Here is a 24,979-nt window from a genome sequence, read left to right as displayed (position 1 = left end):
TAGCTTTCTCTCCGTTCGCCCCTCTCCCCACATCCCCTCCCCAGTCTCTGATAACCTCGACTCCACCCTCCACTTCTATGAGATCAACTTCTCTAGATTGCACATGTAAGAGACATCATGCGCTGTTCGTCTTTCTGTGCCTGGCTGATTTCACTTAACACAATGTCCTCCTGATTCAGCCACACTGCCACAAATGCCAGGATTATTCCATTCTGTTTGGCTGAACGGTATTCCGGTGTGGATCTATCTCCCATTTTCTCTGTCTGTCCACTCGTCAATGGTCGGCCCCGTGGATCCCATATCTGGGCTGCTGTGAATACTGCTGCAGTGAACCTGGGCGTGCAGATGGCTCTCGAACATGTTGATTTCATTTCCTTTGGATATGTACCCAGCAGTGAGAAGGCTGGATCGTATGGTAGCTATTTTTAATTCTACAGCCTCATGAAGGTACTGTTTGTCCCCACCCGGTAGCAAGGGCTGGCTGTGGGAGCGGCACAGAGAGTGAGGTCAGGCCGTCTCTTTCCTGGGCCTGGTGACTCTGGCAAGAGCAGAACTGGATGACATCTTGGTGGAGCTGCTCCTTCCTGGGGCAGGAGCTGTGGCGCTTGCGCCTGTGGCCCTCCTCTGGCCTTGGCTGTCTTCTCTTTGTTGAGCAGCTGCTGAAGGCGTGATGCTGGGCTGGCCTCAGGGGTCTTAGAGGTAAATAGACCCAGGCCTAACTCTCAAGGAGCCCACCATCAGCGTGGGCACTGGTGGGTCTCAGAGAGAGGCCTGCGGCCCCCAGGAGTGTGGTGAGGTGGGGATGAGCTTCCCTTGCTCAGGCTGGGGAGTGGAGAGGTGGACGGGGTTTGGAGAACAACTCCTGAAATGCGCAGGGAACCCAGCTACATCTAGAGCACTGGGGAAGAGCGTGAGGACAGATCTGGGGGGGCCCTGCCCTTGGACAGGGCAGGCAAGGCTGGGTTCCTCTCCTGCCCCTGCCCTGAGCACCCTGGGTAGCCCCACCTGGAAGAGCTAGAACTTTGTCACTGCCTTCTCAAGGGCACAGATCTGGAATGTGTGGAGGGTGACCTGAAGGCCTTTGGCTCAGTAGGGCAAAATGGGTGCTTTGGTCCCCAGCTGTTCCCCCAAGAACCCAAAATCACCAGAGTCTGATTTTTCTAGGCTCTGTACCACCAGTGCAGCCCGGGACTCCGAGGTGCAGGTTTGGCCAGCTCAGAGAAGCCATCTTAAGGGGTGAGTTTGTTTATTTTAAAGCCCACACTGGCTGTTGGGTCAGATTTTTATGTGATGATTTTGTGTTCTGCATATAAGGAAGTACTGCTCGCTAGCTACTGCGAAGGTGCCCCAAGCCTCTCTCCCCAGCATAAACTCATGCTCTGGGGAGGAAATGAAACACACTAGGGCCACACTCACAAGTAGGACGTCCGTGGCCCGGTGTGGCAATCCCCGGTGAGTCACTGATGAGATCCCTGGAGTGGGAACTGCTGCACACCATACTTGGAGCTCCCTGGAGCCTCGGGACCACAGAGCTGGAGGAGTGGGATGAGTGTCAGGCTGTGAGCATTTTTGGGGATGCAGATGCCCATTGGAATGCTGAAAGTATGCGTGCACTCTTGGGCAGCCTTGGCTAGTGGCAGTGGAGGGCCAGTCTTGGCAATGGGAAGGGAGGAAAAAATAGCCACAGTTGAGATCTTCTGGCCAGAGCACTTTGCGTGTTATCTACCTGGAAACTGGAAAATGGAAGCTGTTGGGGGCAGCTAAATCAACAGAGGCAGATGGGACACATGACTGCCACTTGTAAGCTGGGGGACATCAGTTGCGTTGCTTAATTTTTCAAAATTGCAGTGTCCTTAACCTCTCTGTCCGCTAATCCCCTAGAATGATGAGGTTAGGCTGCTAGGGCAGCTTTTCAGTCCTGTATTCCCTGATGAAGTCTAGTAAGGGATCGGCCGAGACTGTTTTGCTCAGTATGTTAGGCGAGGTTCTAGGGCTGCAAGCAATGGAAACTCTCTCTGGGTATTTGTTGGTAGCAAACTGGGGGCAAACACGGGGTCAGAAGAAAAGCTGAGCGCCTGAGTTTGGTGAGGGAGGGAGCTCAGATAACACGGGGAACTGGGTAGCAGCGTTACTGACAAGGACACCAAGCCCTGCCTTTCTTGGCTTTGCACCGCTCTCCTCAGGCTTCCATGTTCCTGGGTGAGAGAGGAGCTCAGTGACCATCTCGGGTGAGTATCCACCCATTGGGCAAAGGGACACAAGGTGTCTGGATTGACCTGCCTGGAGGCGGGGAGGCAGGAGGAGCTCCCTAGAGGAAAAGTATGCTGTTGGTCCAGAAAGGAAGCAAGGATGTCAGGAGGGATTAAAGTAACATCTCTATTACTCAGAGATAACGATATAAACCAGTGGAGGTGGACAGTCACAATGGCTGCATTTGAGCTTATAATGGTCTTCTCAACCAGATCCTATGGAGTAGTTGACTGTGTGAAGACAAGCATTCCTACGTACCATGAGTGACGTAGCTGTGACATAGGGTCCTGGCTATTTCAGACATTGGTCCAGTCCCTTGATAAGGTGAGTTGACCGCACAGGGATTAAGAGAACCTGAAATGACTGGAAGGATGACATGGAGCCTGTTTTCCCAGTTTTGCAGTCACACCACCATGAGGTTTGGGTCTGGGACTTTTTGCATGTGTTCCTTGACCCAGAAGAGCAAACGAAGGGGAGGAGATGGGAGGAGAACTGATAGAGGCTTAAACTCTTCGGTTATTCTACACTCTTGCCCTCTGGGGCTAGGTGAGCAAGCTACATGGCTGCATCTCCATGAAATCTCTTCCTTCCAGGCACGGAGAGCTGAGAAACAGCTCTCAACAGCATTTTCCACAGTGTCTTCCAAGACTCCAGGCCCTGGGAGTCTCCTTAACAGAGAAGGGAGGTTTGGGAACAGGCATTTGGTCCAGTGGTTAAAATGCTCACGTTCTTGTTGGACTGCCTGAGTTCAATACCCGTCTCTGGCTTCTAACTCCAGCTTGCTGCTAAGGTGGGCTCGGGAGGCAGTGGTGATGGCTCGGGTGGTTGGGTTCCCGCCACCCACCTGGGAGACCTGGATTGGTTCCCGACTCCCAGCTTCAGCTCAGCCCAGTTCCAGCTGTTGTAGGTTAACTGGGGAGTGAGCCAGTGAAAAGGGTTTTCTCTCTTTCTCTCTCTGATTCTTTGCTTCCAAGTAAATAAATTAAAAACACTTTTAGGGACCAGCGCCGTGGCTTGCTAGGTTAATCCTCCGCCTGTGGCACCAGCATCCCATATGGGTACCAGGTTCTGGTCCTGGTTGCTTTTCTTCCAGTCCAGCTCTCTGCTGTGGCCTGGGAAGGCAGTGGGGGATGGCCCAAGTGCTTGGGCCCCTACACCTGCATGGGAGACTGGGAAGAAGCACCTGGTTCCTGGCTTTGGATCGGTGCAGCGCCGGCCATGACGGCCATTTGGAGAGTGAACCAACGGAAGGAAGACCTTTCTCTCTCTCTTTCTCACTGTCTGTAACTCTACCTGTCCAAAACAAAACAAAACAAAACAAAAAAACCAAACCAAACAAAACAAAACAAAATCCACCAAAAACCTTTTAAACACTAAGAAAAAAAAGGGAGGTTTTATAGTCAAGTAAGCTTGGAACATAGTGACAATGATATAGTCTGCCGGATATTCCATATTAGCAAATTTAATTCCGTGAAAAGTCCTGCAGTGGAGAAGCCTGATTAGTTTTGCTTCATTTGACATTTCTTGAACATTTTTGATCACAGAACAGTTTTATGTAACACTCAGAGAAGATTTGTTGTTTTATTTGAAAGGAAGGGAGAAAGAGAGAGAAGGACCTTCCATTCGCAGGTTCACTTCCCAAATGCTTGCAACAGCCTAGGCTGGGCCAGACTGAGGCCAGAAATGAGGAGCTCTTTCTTGGGCTCCCACATGGGTGGCAGGGACTCAAGGACTTGAGCCATTTTTCACTGATTCCCAGGCACATTGGCAGGGAGCTGGGTTGGAAGTGCCAAGCTGCAGGGACTCAGACTAGTTCTCTGATTTGGGATGCCATCGTCTTAAGCAGAGGCTTAGTCCCCTGTGCCACAACACCATCCCTTTTTAAAGTAGTTTTCAAAATTTATTTGAGAAGTAGAGAGAGAGATAGAGCTAGAGCTAGAGCGAGAGCGAGAGCGAGAAAGAGAGAGAGAGGGATCCCATCCTTTGGTTCATTATCCAAATGCCCGCAATGCCCCTGATTGAGGCCAAAGCCATTACTCGGGCATTCAATCCTGGTCTCCCAGGTAGGTGACAGGGATCCAACTTTTTAAGCCATTACTGCTGCTTCCTAGGCACTGCTGTGGGATGTGGGCATCTTAACCTGCATCTGTCCTGCTGGGCCAAACGCCTGCCCCCTCAGCACCTGTTACTCTTCTGTGACTGAGGAATGCTGGCTCACGGTTCTCCTGTGCCTCCACTGGACATGCAGTGCCACGGTCACCTCTTGGTCATCTTGGCTCTTGTGGATTTCTACATGACGATAACAGAGACCGTGCTTAGCTGCATTCATAATTCCGAAGTGAACCTGGGGCCTCGCAGCACATGCCTTGGTTGCCCCAAATTTTCTGCAACTAGATTTCTCGATTCTGCTAGCACATATTTGCTGGGCACTGGTGTATAACGTGTTCTGTGAGGCACAGTTGGAGGCAGAGAGGTGAGTAAAGGATGGGTGCTTCCTTAAAAGCCTGTGGGAGGAGAGTGGGCATTTGGCCTAGCAGTTAAGATGCTCATCTCCTGCACTGGAGTAGCTGGGTTCGATTCCCGGCTCTGGCTCCTGATTCCAGCTTCTGCTTGTGCAGACCCTGGGAGGCGGCAGTGACTGCTTAGGCAGTTGGGTTTCTGCCACCCACGCAGGAGGCTTGGATGGAATTTCCATCCCCTGGCTTTGGCCCAGCTCATCTCTGGCTGTTGCAGGCAGGGTGGAAGTGCTCTCTCCCCTCCATCTCTCTTTTCTCTGCCTTGCAGAAAAAAAAATCCCCATGGACATACAGGGAATGAGTGCAATGTAAGCAAGTCACCAAAAAGAGGTAGAATGAATAGTATTAAATATGAGGGTACTTACAGGATGTGTGGAAAAATGAAGTATGTTGGTGCAAAAATATTTTGAAATTCATTCATAACTTGCTTCAAGTAGACAGTTTCCAGGAGCTCTTTTTTTTTTTTTTTAAACTTACTTGACAGGTAGAGTTATAGATAGTGAGAGAGAGAGAGAGAGAGAGAGGTCTTCCTTCCCTTGGTTCACCCCCCAAATGGCCACCACAGACGGCGCTGTGCTGATCCGAAGCCAGGAGCCAGGTGCCTCCTCCTGGTCTCCCATACGGGTACAGGGCCCAAGCACTTGGGCCATCCTCCACTGCCTTCCCGGGCCACAGCAGAGAGCTGGACTGGAAGAGGAGCAACTGGGACTAGAACCCAGCACCCATATGGGATGCCAGTGCCGCAGGTGGAGGATTAACCAAGTGAGCCACGCCGCTGGCCCCCTCCAGGAGCTCTTTAAAGACCCCAACTAGATACTGACATCAGCCCCAGGGTGGGCTGAGCAGTTGGTTTATGTGTGCATTGCCCAAGGTGCTCACAAATGACCAGCGGCAGACCTAATGCTCACTGCTCTCTCTTTGTGTAGATAAGGAGACTGAGGTGCAGCGAGATTCGCCTCTGGCCTCAGAGTTCAAACCTGGTGTGCCTAACTCTGGAGCCCGGGTCCTTCCAAACATTCCACATTGCTGCCTTTTCCCAAACCCCCGATCCCGGCGGTTTCTGAGACTGCCCGGTCCTAGAGTGGGCTCTCCTAGGCAAATGTGTGCTGACTCAGCAAATCTGAGCTGTGTTCCTTGTCACTGGTTTCTAATTGAATGAGCAATTTATCATACATTCTTCTTGTAAACACGAAAAGATATCTTAGATAGTTACTGTGCTGGTCTCCTGAACCGCATAAGCGCAAGTAGGTGTGTGTTTCTCCAGACCTTTCTCTGTGTACTGCTTATGTGCAAATGGGAGCCATCGCAAGGAATGAATTGCCTTGATGGTTTTTTCCTCCATTCAGTGTTATATTTTGGAGTTCTCTCTATGCTGGCACTTTTAGCTACATCTCCTTTTTGTTTCCAACTTTTTATTTTGAAGCAATTTCTTTTGCAGCAGAAAAGTTACAAGAAGAATGCTTAAAGGAGCCTTCAAGTACCCTTTCTCCAGACTTTGTATTTTGCCCTATTGCCATATGAAGGTACTCTGAGAAGTTTCTGGAAAATTGAATGAAAAGATAAGTTTATTTTGATGCAAAACACTTTTGAAATCAATGCGTATGGGAGGTCTTCAAAGACTTCAGGGGAAAATAGCCATAATGACAAAAGTATGCATGAATTTCAAAACTTTTTGCAGCAAAATAAACATCTTTTTTATTCCATTTTCCAAGAACATTTTGAAGTACCCTCATAAAGGGTATGACTACATATAATATGTACTCTGTGCATTTTAATTTTCTTTTCTGAATCATTTGAGAACTGGTGACCTGCGCCATGTCCCACTGCCCCGAAATACTTCACTAAAGAATAAAGTAAGGATATTTAAGTAACCACCATTGTTATCAGCATTGCTAAATCTAATGTTGATATGCTGCTTTGATTTTAATCTATCATCTAGGTTTTGTTTTTGTCAATTAAATGAAAAATGTCCTTCCTAGTGTTTCTCTCATCAGGGATTCTGAGATTAGATATCACATTTCATTGTCATGTCTCTTTTTTTATTTTTTATTTTTATTTTTTTGACAGGCAGAGTTGACAGAGAGAGAGACAGAGAGAAAGGTCTTCCTTTGCCGTTGGTTCACCCTCCAATGGCCACCGCGGTCGGTGTGCTGCTGCTGGCGCATTGTGCTGATCTGAAGCCAGGAGCCAGGTGCTTCTCCTGGTCTCCCATGGGGTGCAGGGCCCAAGCACTTGGGCCATCCTCCACTGCACTCCCGGGCCACAGCAGAGAGCTGGCCTGGAAGAGGGGCAACCGGGATAGAATCCAGTGCCCCAACCGGGACTAGAACCTGGTGTACCGTTGCCGCAAGGCGGAGGATTAGCCTGTTAAGCCACGGCGCCGGCTGAGCTTGCTCCTTACTAACATCTGTCCCCAGAATTAGCTTCCATTGATGGTTCTTATCTGAACCAACCTTAACCATGATGGTTACAAAGTGAGGATTTCCCAGTTGTCTCAATCCCTCCAGGTATACCATGGGATTGGCATTCAGCTGTAAGTTGAGTTCTTCATTCTCCCCTATCTCTAGGGCACATTATCTTTATTATTATTAATATTATTTATTTGAAAGGCAGAGTTACAGAGAGAAAGAGAGGGAGAGAGACAGAGAGAGATCTTCCATCTGCTGGTTCACTCCCCAAATGACCACAATAACCAAGGCTGGGCCAGGCCGAAGCCAGGAGCCAGGAGATTCATCTGGGTCTCATGTGTAGGCTATCTTCTGATGCTTTTTCAGGCACATTAGCAGGAAGCTGGATGGGAAGTGGAGCAGCTGAGACTTGAACCACATGCATCCATAGGGAATGTGGCGTCACGGGTGATGGCTTAACCCAATTATGCCAAAATGTCAACCCCCTCATTATCTTTTTAATTCCATTTTCCTAGATTTTATGAAGTCTTCTTGTATTTATGTGGTTATTATGGACTCACGCGTTCCAATTTTTCAGTGGTCTGTAAGCTATTACAGCTATCCCCCTGTATCCTGGTGGGGGATTGGTTTTGGGAACCTTTGCAGATACCAAAATTCTATGGATGCTCGAGTCTGAAGTGGTGTTGTAGTTGCATAGAATATACATATATCCTCCCATGTACTCTAAGTCATATCTAGGTGACTTACAATACCTAACAAGATAAATAACTGATAAATAATAACAAGATAAATACTGAAAAAAAAAACCTGTTGTTATTCTGTTTTTCTTAGGGAATAATGACAGAAAAAAAGTCTGTATAATCAGCACAGGTACAAGTTCTGGGACTATTTTTAATCTATAGTTGGTTGAATCTGCAGATGTGGAACTCGTGGATGCCAAGGGCCAGTTGTTGTATCATCTTTTATTATTATTATTATTTTCTGCTGCTTGCCCACTCTTTGGCCAATGGGAGCCCCTTCTTATGTCCTTGTGATATAGCTCCATCATTTGTTTAGAACTTCTTTGCTTTCTCATGTTACAAAACATTTCAGGCTCATCTTGTTTTTTTTTTTTTTTTTTAAACTTTTATTTAATAAATATAAATTTTAGAAGTACAACTTTTGGATTATAGCAGTTTTTCCCCCCATAACCACCATCCCACCCGCAAATCATCCCATCTCCTATTCCCTTTCCCACCCCATTCTTCATTAAGATTCATTTTTTAATTATCTTTATATACAGAAGATCAACTTAGTATATACCAAGTAAAGATTTCAACAGACTACACCCACACAGACAAAGTTTAGAGTACTCTTTTAGTAGTAGTTTTATCGTTAATTTGCATAGTACAACACATTAAGGACAGAGATCCTACATGGGGAATAAGTGCACAGTGACTCCCGTTGTTGATTTAACAATTGACAATCTTATTTATGACATCAGTGATCACCCGAGGCTCTTGTCATGAGCTGCCAAGGCTATGGAAGCCTCTTGAGTTCCCCAACTCTTATCTTATTTAGACAAGGCCATAATCAAAGTGGAAGTTCTCTCCTCCCTCCAGAGAAAGGTACCTCCTTCTTTGATGGCCTGTTCTTTCCCCTGGGATCTCACTCACAGAGATCTTTCCTTTAGGTTTTTTTTTTTTTTTTTTTTTTGCCAGAGAGTCTTGGCTTTCCATGCCTGAAATACACTCATTGGCTTTTCAGCCGGATCCGAATGTCTGAAGGGCTCATGCTGAGGCCAGAGTGCTGTTTCACAGACACCTGTGAAAGGGGCTAGATTCAGGGGCTGCTCCATGAGAGATCGTCTGCTGCCAGGGTGAAGAAGCACTTCCGGGTGACAACAGGAAGTAGACAGGAAGAAGCGTGTCACTTCCCCTCCTCCCTCCCTCCAGGCTTGCGGTTTCCTGCAAGCTCCCATGTTTGGCAGAGCCTAGCACCCGATTTGCAGAGTGAGTCAGCATAGTACAGTTGTCCTCATGTGCGGGCTGGGCATTGGTTGCCCAGGACACTCTGCAGATCCTGCAGTTCACGGCCGCTCAAGTCCCTTATACAGAATGACATAGAGTTTGCACAAAACCTGTGTACATCCTCCCGTAGACTTCGAATCATCTCTAGATGACTTATGATACCTGTTAGTGTTAGTGCTGTGTATATTGTTGTTCAGGGAATAACAACAGGAAACAAGTCTGTCCGTCAGCATAGACTCAAAAACTGTTTTCACACTGCAGTTAGTTGGATCTGAGTTTGGTTGAATCTGTGGACTTGGAACCTGCAATTTGAAGGGCTGACTGTGTGCAGGGGTGAGTCTGGAGCAGGACAACATTGTTCTGATAACTGGCGCAAGCTGTAAATACTTCAGCAAGTGAATCCTAAATTAAGAATCTTCTATATATGCACCATGTCATTATCATGCCCAAGAAACAGCGATTTCCTAACGTCATCTGATACTCAATCCATGTAATAGTTTCCCTAATTATCCTCCAAAATATTTAAAAAGCAGATTTATTCATTTATTTGAGAGAGAGAAGAGAGAGAGAGAGAGAGAGCGAGCGAGCTTCTACGTTTTGGTTCACTCTCCCTAATGGCTGCAACAGCCAGGGCTGGGCCAGGTTTAAGCTGGAACTTTAGCTGGGTCTCCCACGTTGGTGCAGGGGCCCAGGCACTTGGACCATCATCCATTGCTTTCCTAGGCATGTTAGCAGGAAACTGGATTGGAAGCAGAACAGCTGGGACTCGAACAATTGCTCATATGTGATGCCAGCGTCACAGGCAGTGGTTTAACCTGCTGTGTCGCAATGCTGGTCCGCCTCCAAATATTTTTTTTAAGTCTGAGATTTTAATTTTTGTAGGGATTGGAATGTTTCTTGCATTGCATTTATTTGACATACTGTTTTAGTCTCTCTTATTCTAGAACCATCTAACTGTCTACTGCTTTTTAGAAAATGACTATGATAAGGGACTTGGCCAACTGAGATGTACATTTGAGTGTTTCTTCCTTTCTGGTGTTGCCTTAGCTGTTCCCTTATCCGCAGCATTTTCCTGTAACTTAGAAGTTAAATATTTGTTTATTTTATTGAAAGTCAGAGTTACACACAGAGAGAAGGAGAAGCAGAGAGAGAGAGAGAGAGAGAGAGAGAGAGATCTTCCATCCGCTGGTTCACTCCCCAATTGGCCGCAACAGTCAGAGCTGTGCTGATCCAAAGCCAGGAGCCAGGAGCTTCTTCCAAGTCTCCCACTGGGTGTAGGGGCCCAAAGACTTGGGCCATCTTCTACTGCTTTCCCAGGCCACAGTAGAGAGCTGGATAGGAAGTAGAGCAGCCGGGACTTGGACCGGCGCCCATATGGGATGCTGGCACTGCAAGTGGCGGCTTTACCTGCTACACTGCAGTGCCAGCCCCCAGAAACTAATTCTTAAGTAGGCTCAGTAGATTCATTTTTTTTTGTTGAGGATAAAGAAAACGATGGCGTTGTCATCGTAAGTTCAAAATTTTGATGAGCCCTTCATAAACTGAAAATATCCTTAGTTGAAAACTAAGCACTTAGCACACATAACCCACTGAAAAATTATAGCTTAGCAACCTGGCACAATGTGGCATGTGGGCTGTTCACCCTCAGGATTGCATGGGAACGGGCACTGTTGCTGCCCAGCATGGTGAGAGTGTATCTTGCTGCATTATTGCTAGCCTGGAAAAACATCAAAATCTGATGTGTATTGCTTTTGCACCATGATAAAGTCAAAATTTCCTAAGTTGAGCCTTCCTGCTTTCCTTCTGTGCTTCATAGGGGGATGACGTGCACTTGGCTGCCATGTATATTTTAGTGTATGGATTATTCTACCCTTTTTGAAGGTATTTATTGGCTTCAGGCAGTTTTGCACCCAGGGGAATAAAAACCAAGCTTTCTCATGGGCGGAGGGGGAGGGACATCGTTTGTTCTTGTAACAGGTGCTGCCAGTTAGTTCTGGTAGAAGTCGTCCCATCCCCACGCGCTGAGCCTTCTCCTGCTGTCCTCGTGCGTCATCCAGAGATGTTCTGTCCCGGAACCTCTGCTCATCGTGATGGGGCTTGATCCCCCAAGCAGCCTGTTTTGCAGCGCTCTGGGTCCCCCACATTCCCTGTGGTGGCCAGTGTGGCCATCACTGCTTCCCCAGGCACGCCAGGCTTGGCTCTCTGCCACCCCGCCTCTGAGTGCTGCCTCTCAGCCAGCGTGATGAGGGCTGACTCTTTGTGGAAGAGTTTTCTCTTCTCCTGCCCACAAGTTACCCTCTTCCTGCGTTCTTCCTGGAGCTGCCTTGTGAACCTGGCGCCTGTCAAGTCCTCTCTCTGTTTAAGATCATGCTGCTCTGGCCTGAGACTCTGATTTCAGTGTTGCCGATGTGTGCCCAGTGCCTTGGATCTCGGCCGTCCTGACCTCCCTGTGGCACCCCGAGCAGAGCCTCCTTCACTTACTGCTTCCTCTTTGTGGGCATTATTTTCACTGAAACCCACAGGCCTGGGTTTCTACCATGGGCCAGGCAGGCTAGTTCTGAGCGAAGAGGCTTTAGATGTCTTTACTTTAGATGTCTCCAGGGCTCCAGCAGGTGTACTGGAGATAGAGGAAGGGCAAGATGTAAGAAAACCAGCAGGGGCTGGCGGAGTGGCATAGTACATTGGGCTGCTGCTTGCAGTGCTGGCATTCCATGTGAGCCCCAAATAGAGTCCCGGCTGCTCCATTTCCCATCCAGCTCCATGCTAATTCACCTGGGAAGGCAGTGGAGGATGGCTCCAGTCCTTGAGTCCCTGCACCCATGTTAGGGACTTAGATGAAGCCTCTGGCTTCAGCTTGGCCTAGCCCTGGTCATTGTGACCACTGGGGGAGTGAGTCAGTGGATGAATATTTCTCTCTCTCTCTCTCTCTCTCCTCCCACCTCTCCCTGTAACTCTGCTGTTTGAATAAATAAAATATATTTTTTTTAAAAAATAGAAAACCAGTAGCTCAAGTTCAAAGAGAAATGGCCACCGACCCTTAGTTTCCGTGTAGTGGATTACAGTGAACCAAAGAGCTCATGAAGAAAAAGTATGCGACTTTGTGTCACTCCTCCCATGGAGAGGTGAAATGCCTCCCTGACTTTGGAATTGCAATGGTTGTGTCCTACTGTAGCCAATGGGGCATTCGCATAGGCAGAGGCTGCACAGGTGCCTGCCCGCTGGGACTTGTCCTCTCTTGCTGATGGAGGGCACCGGGTAAGCAGGCTGAGCTGGCCTGCTTGGAGGAGAATTGAGGTTTCTCTCCCAGCAGCCGCGTGAGTGAGCTGAGGTGAGAGAGGTGGAAGACAGACAACCTGCTCACACCCAGAATTGTAGCTCATCAATGATCATTGTTTTTAAAATCTTTCATTAATATAAAGAGAACAGATTTCAAGTAGTTCACAGATCCAATTTTAAGAAAGTAATGATGCTTCCGTCCCTCCCCCTTTCTCTTCCCCACCCTTCCCTTTCTCCTCTTTCCTTTCTTTTTCTTTTTAAACTTTTGTGATAACAGATTTTTACTTTATAGGCATAGGCTTAATGGATGCAACTGGAGACCATCATGCTTCGTGAAATAAGCCAGACCCCAAAAGACAAATGTCACATGTTTCCTCTGACTTGTGGTTGCTAACATTTAGAGTGCAGAGACCACTCCCCCTTCATATATAAATGAGTGGAATTGCCATCTTGGGGTTTGATTCTTGTTTCTAGCCCTTGTCTATGTTCCTGTTGGACAGTGCTCTTTCTTTTTTTTATTTTTTATTTTTTTGACAGGCAGAGTGGACAGTGAGAGAGAGAGACAGAGAGAAAGGTCTTCCTTTGCCATTGGTTCACCCTCCAATGGCCGCTGCGGCCGGCGCACCGCGCTGATCCGAAGCCAGGAGCCAAGTGCTTCTGGTCTCCCATGCGGGTACAGGGCCCAAGGACTTGGGCCATCCTCCACTGCACTCCCGGGCCACAGCAGAGAGCTGGCCTGGAAGAGGGGCAACTGGGACAGAATCCGGCACCTCAACCGGGACTAGAACCCTGGGTGCCGGTGCTGCAGGCAGAGGATTAGCCTATTGAGCCGCGGTGCCAGCTGACAGTGCTCTTTCTCACTAAAATTGTGGCACTTTTGATTTAGTGGAGCAGTAAGCCTATGATTATAAAGTAAATTAAAAAATGCCATCGCCAACGATTGTTGTTCTAAGCCTTTAAGTGCTGGGGTGATTTTGTGCACAGCCAAAGCTAACGGTACGTGCTGCATCTGGTGGCGGCAGCTCCCACCCAAGCTCAGCCTGGAGTTACCATGTCAGGGCTCACTAACACCAGAACTTCTAATTTTTCAAAAGAAGAGAAAACCCTTGGAATGATTTTTATGAGGAGTATTCCAGTGTTTCATGGATGGTACTAATTAAAATTGTCAAACATATTCTAGAAGTCCAAAGAAATACATGAGCTGCGTGTATCTCCCGCAGGCCATCTCTGCTGTTGCTACTGGACCTAGTACTGGCCCCATCACTCTCTCTGACGCAGGCAGACTACGCGTTGGTAGCACGGGAGCCAGCAGCCCCCTCTGCAGATCCCTAGCTCAGAGCTGAGTGAGAGCCAAGGCTTCAGCTTGGCTTGGCTTGGCTGGAGCCCTGGGTGCACACAGATGATGGACAACTGTAGTGGGATAGAGGTGTTTCTAGAAAAATCTCTCAGGAGAAGATTTTTTTTTCCCCTATTCATTGCTTAAGACTCAAATCCAATACCACCTCCTCTGAGCTGCTCCACTATGTAATTTATTCCTCTGTCAGGGCAAATAATAGTAGTACAGGTTGAAATATCCCTTATTCAATGTACAACAAAAACAAAGCCAGAGGCATCACAATACCAGATTTCAGGACATACTACAGGACAGTTGTTATCAAAACCGCATGGTACTGGTACAGAAACAGATGGATAGACCAATGGAACAGAATAGAAACACCAGAACTTAATCCAAACATCTACAGCCAACTTATATTTGATCAAGGATCCAAAACCAATCCCTGGAGTAAGGACAGTCTATTCAATAAATGGTGCTGGGAAAATTGGATTTCCACATGCAGAAGCATGAAGCAAGACCCCTACCTTTCACCTTACACAAAAATCCACTCAACATGGATTAAAGACTTAAATCTATGACCCGACACCATCAAATTATTAGAGAACATTGGAGAAACCCTGCAAGATATAGGTACCAGCAAAGACTTCTTGGAAAAGACCCCAGTGGCACAGGCAGTCAAAGCCAAAATTAGCAATTGGGATTGCATCAAATTGAGAAGTTTCTGTACTTCAAAAGAAACAGTCAGGAAAGTGAAGAGGCAACCGACAGAATGGGAAAAAAATATTTGCAAACTATGCAACAGATAAAGGTTGATAACCAGAATCTACATAGAAATCAAGAAAATCCACAACAACAGAACAAACAACCCACTTAAGAGATGGGCCAAGGACCTCAATAGACATTTTTTCCAAAGAGGAAATCCAAATGGCCAACAGACACATGAAAAAATGTTCAAGATCACTAGCCATCAGGGAAATGCAAATCAAAACCACAATAAGGTTTCATCTCACCCCGGTGAGAATGGCTCACATTCAGAAATCTACCAACAATAGATGCTGGAGAGGATGTGGGGAGAAAGGGACACTAACCCATTGTTGGTGGGAATGCAAACTGGTTAAGCCACTATGGAAGTCAGTCTGGAGATTCCTCAGAAACCTGAATATAACCCTACCATACAACCCAGCCATACCACTTCTTGGAATTTACCCAAAGGAAATTAAACTGGCAAACAAAAAAGCCGTCTGCACCTTAATGTTTATTGCAGCTCAATTCACAATAGCTAAGAGCTGGAACCAACCCAAATGCCCATCAACAGTAGACTGGATAAAAAAATTATGAGACATGTACGCTATAGAATACTATACAGCAATCAAAAACAATGAAATCTGGTCATTTGCAACAAAATGGTGCAAATCTGGAAAACATCATGCTGAGTGAATTAAGCCAGTCCCAAAGGGACAAATATCATATGTTCTCCCTGATTGGCGACAACTAACTGAGCACCAAAGGGGAAACCTGTTGAAGTGAAATGGACACCATGAGAAACAGTGACTTGATCAGCCCTTGTCCTGACTGTTGATGTACAATTTAATACTTTATCCCTTTTAGTATTCTTTTTTTGTTCTAGTACTGGTGGTTGAACTCTGTAATTAACACACAATTATTCTTAGGTGTTTAAATTTAACTGAAAAGTGATCCCTGTGAAATATAAGAGTGGGAAAAAGAGAGGGAGGAGATGTATAATTTAGGACATGCTCAACTGGACTTGCCCCAAATGGTGGAGTTAGAAATGTGCCAGGGGATTCCAATACAATCCCATCAAGGTAGCATGTATCAATGCCATCTCACTAGTCCAAGTGATTATCTTCAGTTCACAATTGATCACACTGATAGGTCTAAGAGTCAAAGGGATCACATAAACAAGACCAGTGTCTGTTAATACTAACTGATAGAATCAAAAACAGAGAGAACGATCCAACATGGGAAGCAGGATACACAGCAGACTCATAGAATGGCGGATGTCCTAAACAGTACTCTGGCCTCAGAATCAGCTCTTCAGGCATTCGGATCCAGCTGAAAAGCCAATGAAAGTATTTCAGGCATGGAAAGCCAAGACACTCTGGCAAAAAAAAAAAAAAATGACCTAAAGGAAAGATCTCTATGAGTGAGATCCCAGTGGGAAGAACAGGTCATCAAAGAAGGAGGTACCTTTCTCTGGAGGGAGGAGAGAACTTCCACTTTGACTATGACTTTGTCTAAATAAGATCGGAGTCGGTGAACTCAAGAGGCTTCCATAGCCTTGGCAACTCATGACAAGAGCCTAGGGTGATTACTGATGCCAAAAACAAGAGTGTCAACTTGTTAAGTCAACAACAGGAGTCACTGTGCACTTACTCCTCATATAGGATCTCTGTCCTTAATGTGCTGCACATTGTGAATTAATGCTATAACTAGTACTCCAACAGTATTTTTCACTTTGTGTTTCTATGTGGGTGCAAACTGTTGAAATCTTTACTTAATATATACTAAACTGATCTACTGTATATAAAGAGAATTGAAAATGAATCCTGATGTGAATGGAAGGGGAGAGGGAGCGGGAAAGGGGAGGGTTGCGGGTGGGACGGAAGTTATGGGGGGGAAGCCATTATAATCCATAAGCTGTACTTTGGAAATTTGTATCCATTAAATAAAAGTTAAAAAAAAAAGAAATATCCCTTATCCAAAAGAATTGGGACTTGAAATGTGTCCGATTTTGGAGTATTTGCATGTACATAATGAGATCTCTTCGAGGATGAGGCCTAAGCTTAAACACACAATTTGTTTATGTGTCAGTGGCACCTTCTTCACTTAGCCTGATTGTCATTTTATCCAATATTTTTAGCACACCTGCATTTTGACTGTGACTCATCATGTGAGGTCAGGTGTGGAAATTTTCCACTTGCAGCATATCAGTGCTCAAAAAGTTTGGGATTTGGGGACAATTTAGTTTTTGGATTTCTACATTAAGGATGCTAAACTTGTACTATACTTAAAAAATTGTTTTAAATTTTAGTTTAATGTAGTTTATTTGTTGGAGAGAGAAAGGCAGAGAGAGAGAGAAACTCCCATCTGCTGGTTTACGCCACAAATGCCTATCACAGTGGGGACTGGGCCAGTGGCACCGGGAGCTGGGAACTCAGTCCAGGTCTGCCACATAGGTGGCAGGGGTTCAACTCCTTGAGCTGTCACTGCTGCTTCTGTGGCCTTGCATTAGCAGGAAGCTGGAGTCAGGAGCCGGATGCAGGCCATGGAGCCCATGCGCTGTGCGCTAAGCACCTGCCCCTCTGCTGACCTCCCTCCTCCCCCTCACTGCTGGACAGGTTTCTAGACGGGCAGGTCTGGGGAACGTATTTACTTTTCCATTCTCACACCCGGACTGATGTGTGCTGAAGGCCCAGGTGACCTGGACAATACCCAGTGTGGTCTTTTCCTGTCTGATGGTTCTCTGTCACCCTGACCTGAGGCCGGCTGTGTCTCAGGACAGTCCTTCCCAGACACCTTTCCTGGAAATCAAACTTCAGAGCATATCACTGGGCATAGAGGTCCATCCAGCTAGGGGATTCATGGGAACAGATTTTCTCCTATTAGTTTCAATCGACCAAAAAAGCAATTAATAAGCTGGAAACAATGCTATACCCCCAAACAAAGACACAGATCCTTATGTGTTCAGTAATGTTCAAGGCTAAGCTTTAGCGATGGGGTGGGGGGTGGCTGGTCAGCTCCCTGCTGGGCCCATGACACCTGCTTCCTCAGGGCCCTTGGACTGTTCCATCCGCAGAACAGCATGACAGCAGCCTCCGGAGCAGGTGCTTTCACTCCCGTGGGAGATGCCGGGGTTGGTTGGCTTGTCCAAGGCAGTCCAGGCCACACACCTGCGTGGTTATGGAAGATAATCCATAAACTGGTGTCTAGTCTTCTGCACTGCCCATTTTCGCCTTGGCAGAACAAGTGCGCGCGCACACACACACACACACATGGTTTTTCCATTTTCATTTGCCTGTTTGAACCCTCACAATCTAAGACTTGGTGTGGATAAGTGGGCTGGCCAAACTTGGGGTGAAGGATATGTGACCCGCTCAGGAGGGCCTGGGGAACCCCTCTCCCCCTTCTGCTTGGAGGTCCCTCCTGAGGCTGTCTTGCAGCTGGTGGAGGCCAGGAGCTGGGCTGCAAGGCGCATGGCCATCCTCTCTCCACTAGGGGGTGGGGGAGTTTGACTGCCAGTCTGCTGAGGACCAGGCAAGGAAACCAGGAGGCTCAGACAACTGGTGGAGCCTCTGGGCTTGGGTGGGGGTGAGGCCAGTGGCCGAATTCCCCATTGGAAGCAGGACTGGTCGGCTGTTGGGTCTGGGCCAGCTTGGCCCCAGGTGGCACAGGGAGGACAGTTACTCTGGGGTTGGCCCCCAGGCGGCTGTGACCTCCAAACCCATCCTTGGCTCATGCTCCATAAGTGACAGCTCTGTCTCCTGTCCTGGGCCGGGCGATATTTAAAGATGGGTGGGGATGTGGTGGAGGGCATAGAGTTGGGCTTAAGGCAGGCAGAGAGGGGGACCACGGAGTGTCCCCTACCTCCTGCTCGCTGCCCACTTTCCGGGGTGAGTGACTTACTCACGTAGGCCGGCCTGCCTGGGCTTGCCTGGGGACTGCCTTAACGATGCGGGTCTCCGAGAGGAGGGCTGTCATGGGCCCCTTCCCTTTCATTGGTTGATCACACACCTCTGGCCCCAGTGGAGCCCAGTGGTCACACCTGTGTCCCCGCAATGGGCCCTGCGGCTTGCAGCAGAAGACGGGAAGGATGCAGAGTGAAGGAATTCAGGAGGGCAGGGTTGGGGTGGTCTGGCCATGGAAGAGAGGAAGTGCTTGGCGGTCTGGGGCGACTGGGCCGGGGGACGGCTTCTCGGGGAGGCAAGGATGTGGTGAATAGAAGGAACATCTTCAGAATGAAAGAGGGGAGCTGCATGGAGAGGAATGGGCTGAGGGTTGCAGAGACACCCCGTAATCGAGGGCCTGGAGGACGATGGAAAGGCAAACTTAAGCATCTTAACCCTCTGGGTCTTTACGGTCTTGCTGGAAAAACAGAGAGACATCTTTCTACCCAGCATCAGATGAGGTTGTGAGTGGGAGAAGCAAGCTTGGTGTCCGGAAGGAAGTGGTTGACCCCCGGCCTGTGGTGGCGGGGGTGGCAGGGTGGGCTCCAGGACCCCTTGGGGACACCAAAACCTGCAGACGCCCAAGTCTGTTCTCCAGAACATTTTAGAGTAGAATGCTTCTATGCACATCCTGCGGTTTGCTTCAGATCTTCAGACCTTATGAGACCCGACGCAGTGTGACTCTGTGTAAGTGCTCGACACGTGGTTGTGCTTGCTGGAACACGGCGAGGAAGATGTCTCCATGCGATCAGGACACAGAGCTTTCCCTTTCCTGGGTAGTTTCCATCGGAGGTTGCTTGAGTCCACGGAGGTGGCCCCTCCACTGTGGAGGGCTGACAGTGCTAATTTCTCATAGAAGACACCTTGGGTGGTTGTGTGGCCCAGTGGTTAAGATCCCACTTGGGAAACCACATCCCTTATCAAAATGCCTAGGTCTGAGGCCCAGCTCCATGCCTGATTCCAGATCCCTTTTCATGAATATCCTAGGAGGCAGTGAGTGATGACTCAGGTACTTGAGTCCATGTCACCCCTGTACAAGGCTGGGATTGAGTTCCCAGCTCCTGGCTTGGGCCTGGTTCATTGATCACTGCAGGCATTTGGGTTATGAACCAGCATATGGGTGACCTCTTCTAAGTTCTCTCTCTGTCTGTCCATGCCTTTCAAAAAATAAAAAATGAAATCTAGAGTGTTTCCCATCACCCCTAGTATGGAACGGTACTGAAAGCAAGACGCACTAGCTGGAAGTGGCAGTGATGGGAGGCCAGGGGGTGCTGGCCTCAGCCTGTGACTTGCCATCCACTTGTGCCAAACGTTGCCAGCAGCTGCGAGTGGGGAAGCAGGGGTGGGTTGGCTTCTGAGCTTCTCAGGTAAGTGGCCTGAAGTTCTTATTTGAGAGGTGGGTGGGGTTCATGTACACCCAAGCTATAAGCACACAGGAAGTTTATTTTTTTAGACTAAAATAGGCAAGTGCTATACAAACACCACTTGTCAATGATTTACACCCAAACAAATATTTTCAGAAAGCCACGATCTACCAAAAGTATAAAAAGCAAGCCATGTAAAAATGCAAAGAAGCAACAGGATGTTTGCTTTCCTATGCTCAGTCTGGTCTTTCTCATCCTCTGGGCCAGGTGCTCTTCCTGGCTCTGCCGTCTCCACGCAGGGCAAGAAGGGCTGGAACATGCATGGGTCCATCCCTGCACTCAGGGTGCACTGGTGTGACCACGTGGAGCACAGTAGGGCAGTGTGCACACATCAGGATGTCAGGGGGGATTAGAAACAAGCGTAGGCCACAGCTTCTTTGTTTTTATGATGTGTATTTGAAAGGCAGAGTGACACACACACACACACACAGGAGAAGGGAGAGAGAGCGAGAGCTGGTTTACTCCCCAAATGTCTGCAACAGCCAGGGCCGGGCAAGGTTGAAGCCAAGAGCAAAGGAACTCTATCCAAGTCATGTGGGTGGCAGGAGCCCAAGTACTTGGGCCATCATCTGCTGCCTCCCAGGGTGCATTAGCAGGAAGCTGAATTAGAAGGAGAGGCTATGGCCGGCGCCGCGGCTCACTAGGCTAATCCTCCGCCTTGCGGTGCCGGCACACCGGGTTCTAGTCCCAGTCGGGGCACTGGATTCTGTCCCGGTTGCCCCTCTTCCAGGCCAGCTCTCTGCTGTGGCCAGGGAGTGCAGTGGAGGATGGCCCAAGTGCTTGGGCCCTGCACCCCACGGGAGACCAGGAGAAGCACCTGGCTCCTGCCATCGGATCAGCGCGGTGTGCCGGCCGCAGCGCGCCAGCCGCGGCGGCCATTGGAGGGTGAACCAACGGCAAAAGGAAGACCTTTCTCTCTGTCTCTCTCTCTCACTGTCCACTCTACCTGTCAAAAAAAAATTAAAAAAAAAAAAAAAAAAAAAAAAAAAGAAGGAGAGGCTGGACTTGAATCCAGGCACTCTGCTATAGGATGTAGATAGCCCAAGTGGTGGCTAAACCCTCTGCACCACAGTGCCCACCCCGAGCTGTGGTTTCTAAAGGTGGATTACAAATTTGGTCCTGAGCTTCCTGGTGGTCAAAGGTAAGGGAGAGATGAAACACAAGAGGACTCAGGCTCAGTGTGAATTGAACTCATTTTATGATTAAAATATTTAAATCTAGCCGGCGCCACGGCTCACTAGGCTAATCCTCTGCCTTGCTGCGCCGGCACACCGGGTTCTAGTCCCGGTCGGGGCGCCGGATTCTGTCCCGGTTGCTCCTCTTCCTGTCCAGCTCTCTGCTGTGGCCCAGGAGTGCAGTGCAGGATGGCCCAAGTGCTTGGGCCCTGCACCCACATGGGAGACCAGGAGAAGCACCTGGCTCCTGGCTCGGATCAGCACGGTGTGCCAGCCATAGTGTGCCGGCTGCAGCGGCCATTAAGGGGACTGAACCAACAGAAAAGGAAAACCTTTCTCTCTGTCTCTCTCTCTCACTGTCCACTCTGCCTGTCAAAAAAAAAAATTAAAAAAAAAATTTAAATCTATTTTCAGTATTGGTTTGAAGGGTGCAGAGAGAGAGAGAGAGAGAGAGAGAAAGGGAGAGAGAGGAAGGGAGGGAGAGAGAGAGAGAACAGAGTGTGACTGGTTCACTCCCCAGATGCCTGCAACAGTAGGCACGGTGTCCCGTATAGGACCACCATGCAGAGCCCCCAGTACTCGGGCCATCACCTGCTTCCTCCAAGGGTGTGCACTTGCAGGAAACTGTAGCTCAAACCCAGGCACTCTGATATGGGATGCCAGTGTCCTATGTGGTGCTTAACCACTGCTACCAAGTGCCCGCCCCTAAAGTTCTTTTGAGTTGACTCCAAAATGGTACATATTTATGTACTATGTGGTGTTCCAGTGCACGTAGACCTCGTGTAATGCTCAAATCGGGATAAGCACGTCTAACTCCTCCAACACGTATCATTTCTTGGTGGTGGAAGCAGTCTGAGACCCTTCCTCTAGCTTTTTAAAAACACACAGTGCACTGTCATACCTATGGTCCCCAGCTTGCTGTGCGCTAGGTACCGGAAGCCCTTCCTCTTCCCTAACTGTAGCTTCAGTACCCGCAGACGAAGCTTTCTCTCTGCCCCCACCCCCAGCCTCTGGCAACCACAATTGCACTCTCAACTTCTCGGAGATCCCCCTTTTGAGTGAGATCACGCAGTGTTTGTCTTTCTGTGCCTGGCTTCTTTCATTTTACACAGTCTTCTTTGGCTGTACCCATATTGTTGCAAAGCTCGGGATTTTATTTATGGCTCAAACTCATTTTTGAAAAGGATATGGTGGGGTGTCTCCTTGGGAAGTGGTCCTATGATACCTTGTTTTGTATATTGGTACTATCCTAGTACACATGACTAAGTCAATACATTTGTAAATAATTTACAAATAAGTACTCAGGTAAGCCCCTCCTAAAATGCCCTGGCACATGCCCGGCAATAAAGCTGCCTCCCCGTCTTGGGGAGCCTGGCTCTGCAGGAAGCTGAGGATTCCACATGCCCTGGCAGTCATGTCCTCTGAGAACTCTGGGGCTCGTGCCTGAGACTTGGTGAGAACCGCGCAGGGAGGCGTCGTGGTTGTCTCCCGCAGCCTGGACTCTGGACCGCTGCTGTTCTGGACCTGGTGGAGTGCATTAGTGTCCCTCGGTTCTCAGTTGCTATAACAAAAGACTCAAGGATGAGTGATTTATGAAGAAGTTTATACAGCTCTTGGTTTTGGAGTTTGCAAGTCCTGACGGCATGGTGTAGGCTCTGGTGATGGCTTCTCTGGCTGTTACGCATCATGCCGGAGGCCGTCACGGTGGGGGTGCGCATGTAGGAAGCATGTGTGTGGGGCGAGATCACGTGGTTAAACTAGGCAGCCAGAGATGGGAGGAGCCAGACCTGCATGCTTTTTTTTTTTCTTTCTTCTTCTTCTTCTTTTTTTTTTTTTTTTTTAAGATTTTATTTATTTGAAAGAGTTACAGAGAGATGTAGAGACAGAGAGAGGTCTTCCATCCACTGGTTCACTCCCCATATGGCCACAACGGCTGGAGCTGCACTGATCCAAAGCCAGGAGCCAGAAGCTTCTTCTGGGTCTCCCATGTGGATGCAGGGGCCCAAGGACTTGGACCATCTTCTGCTGCTTTCTCAGGTCATAGCAGATAGCTGGATCGGAAGTAGAGCAGCCAGGATTAGAACTGGTGCCCATATGGGATGCTGGTGTTTCACCAGGGCTTTAATCTGCTGTTCCATAGTGCCGGCCCTCCCTTTTTTTTCTGAAGGATTTATTTTATTTATTTGAAAAGCAGAGTTACAGAGAGGGAGACACACACACACACACACACTGAGAGAGAGAGAGAGAGATATTCCATCTGCTGGTTTATTCCCCAAATGACTGCAGCAGTCAGGGCTGGGTTAGACCGTAAAAAGGAGCCAGTAACCCACTGGAGTTTTCCATGTGTGCAGGGGTCTGAATCCTTGGGCCATCCTCTGCTGCTTTCCTAGGTACATTAACAGAGAGCTGGATTACGAGCAGAGCAGCCAGGACTTGAACTGGTGCTCCGATTTGTGTTGCTGGTGGTGACTTAACCTACTGTGCCATAATCCCGGCCCCAGGCTAGAACTTTATAACAAGCCAGTCTTTCAGAAACTAACCATGGTCCCACTAATCCCTCCCAAGGACAGTACACATTCCGTGATCTAAGTATCTTCCATGGGCCCACCTCCCAACGTTGCTACACTAAGGATCAAATCTCCCACGCGTGCAACTGTGGTGGACAAACCACATTCAGACCATAGCCTTGTGCCCAGTTAGGGGCTGATCCATCCACTCTGGCCTTCCACGGAGTGCGGAGTGGAAGAAGTTCAGGGAAGGAGCTTGATACAGCTTGACCCTACTGGATTTGAGCCAGAAGACACGGAACATCATCCCCAGCATCTTAAACTCTCCAGTGGGTCCCCTTCTTTCGCTCCTTGGCTCACAGCTCTTTCTTGTCTTCTGGAGGGGAGGTTTCCAGATGGGATCCTTCATGTTGTGGGCGAGTGAATCAGGTTCACAGCCTATCACATCTCCCACATTTCCCCTAGTTCTGTGGCCAAATGTTTGGAAATGTTTGCTTTCCAGAGGCAGCCATTCATTTATCTTTTTCTTCAGCAAACATATAGTCAGTGCTAACCATATGCAAAAAATAAGTGAGCCAGGACACATAAATACATACAAAAGCCATTTAAAAGTTACATAAATCTCTGTATAAATAGTATAAACTACATTTCCAGCCAAACATGGCAAGCATCATGTTTTGACAAAGAACATTTATACAACTAATCCTGTTCCTTTTCTAAAGTGATTTTTATACAAATTACACTCAATGATTGTTGCTTTCCAAACCAGTCTGGTACTTTAATGTGGATATCTAGATTTCGGACTGTGGTATGGACAAACATTCATCTCTCTGATGGCTATCTTATATTCTGTCTTCTCCCCTTTCTTGTGGTCATACAACTTGCCTTTCCTTTATGTCATCCCAGAAAATGAAAAACTTGAATACACCGGTGTAGTCATTCAACAAACATTGGTTACTCACAGTGTCAGTATCGTCACCGGGGTCAGCATCTTTGCACTGGACAACTTTTTACCAGCCCCCCTTCAGAGGCCTTCTGGAACCTACGCTGTGTATGGAAACGTACCCTCAGGAAGCTTTCTAGTTAGTTCTTGGCCTAGAGGCCACTCAAAAAGCCAGAACACTCTCTTCCTGGGGGATGGTGGTTAGGCAAGGTCCGGTGGCTGACTGTTTCTAAGCGACAAGAGGAAGGTGTGCAGTGGCCGTCAGCACCGCCTGTCAGCTGGGTCAACAGGAAATGTGCAGATGGTGGGGAAACCTCCCGGGTGGATAAAGGCCAGGGGTGATAACGTTCTTTCAGAATTCCATATTTTATTACAGTGTGATATGTTAGACTGATCCTCCCCATACATTAGGTGACCAGTCTAGAAGGGCTACTGCATGGCTCCTGAGAA

At 48.1% G+C, this 24,979-nt stretch overlaps 1 long non-coding RNA gene across 5 annotated transcripts in view; it reads left to right on the top strand.

Moving 5' to 3' along the window:
• The window catches only part of LOC133757828 (uncharacterized), a 281,325-nt gene that overhangs the window by 79,399 nt on the left and 176,947 nt on the right, over window positions 1-24,979 (top strand). For all 5 annotated transcript variants that reach the window (XR_009865741.1, XR_009865740.1, XR_009865737.1 and 2 more), the window contains exon 3: window positions 1,165-1,236. This is a non-coding gene — a long non-coding RNA (uncharacterized LOC133757828). The remainder of the gene's footprint in view (window positions 1-1,164; window positions 1,237-24,979) is intronic.

This window comes from Lepus europaeus, chromosome 4, assembly GCF_033115175.1.
Source record: "Lepus europaeus isolate LE1 chromosome 4, mLepTim1.pri, whole genome shotgun sequence".
Taxonomy (NCBI): Eukaryota; Metazoa; Chordata; class Mammalia; order Lagomorpha; family Leporidae; genus Lepus; species Lepus europaeus.
The sequence above is the reverse complement of the archived record's forward strand: the minus strand, read 5'-3'. Positions and strand labels throughout refer to the sequence as shown.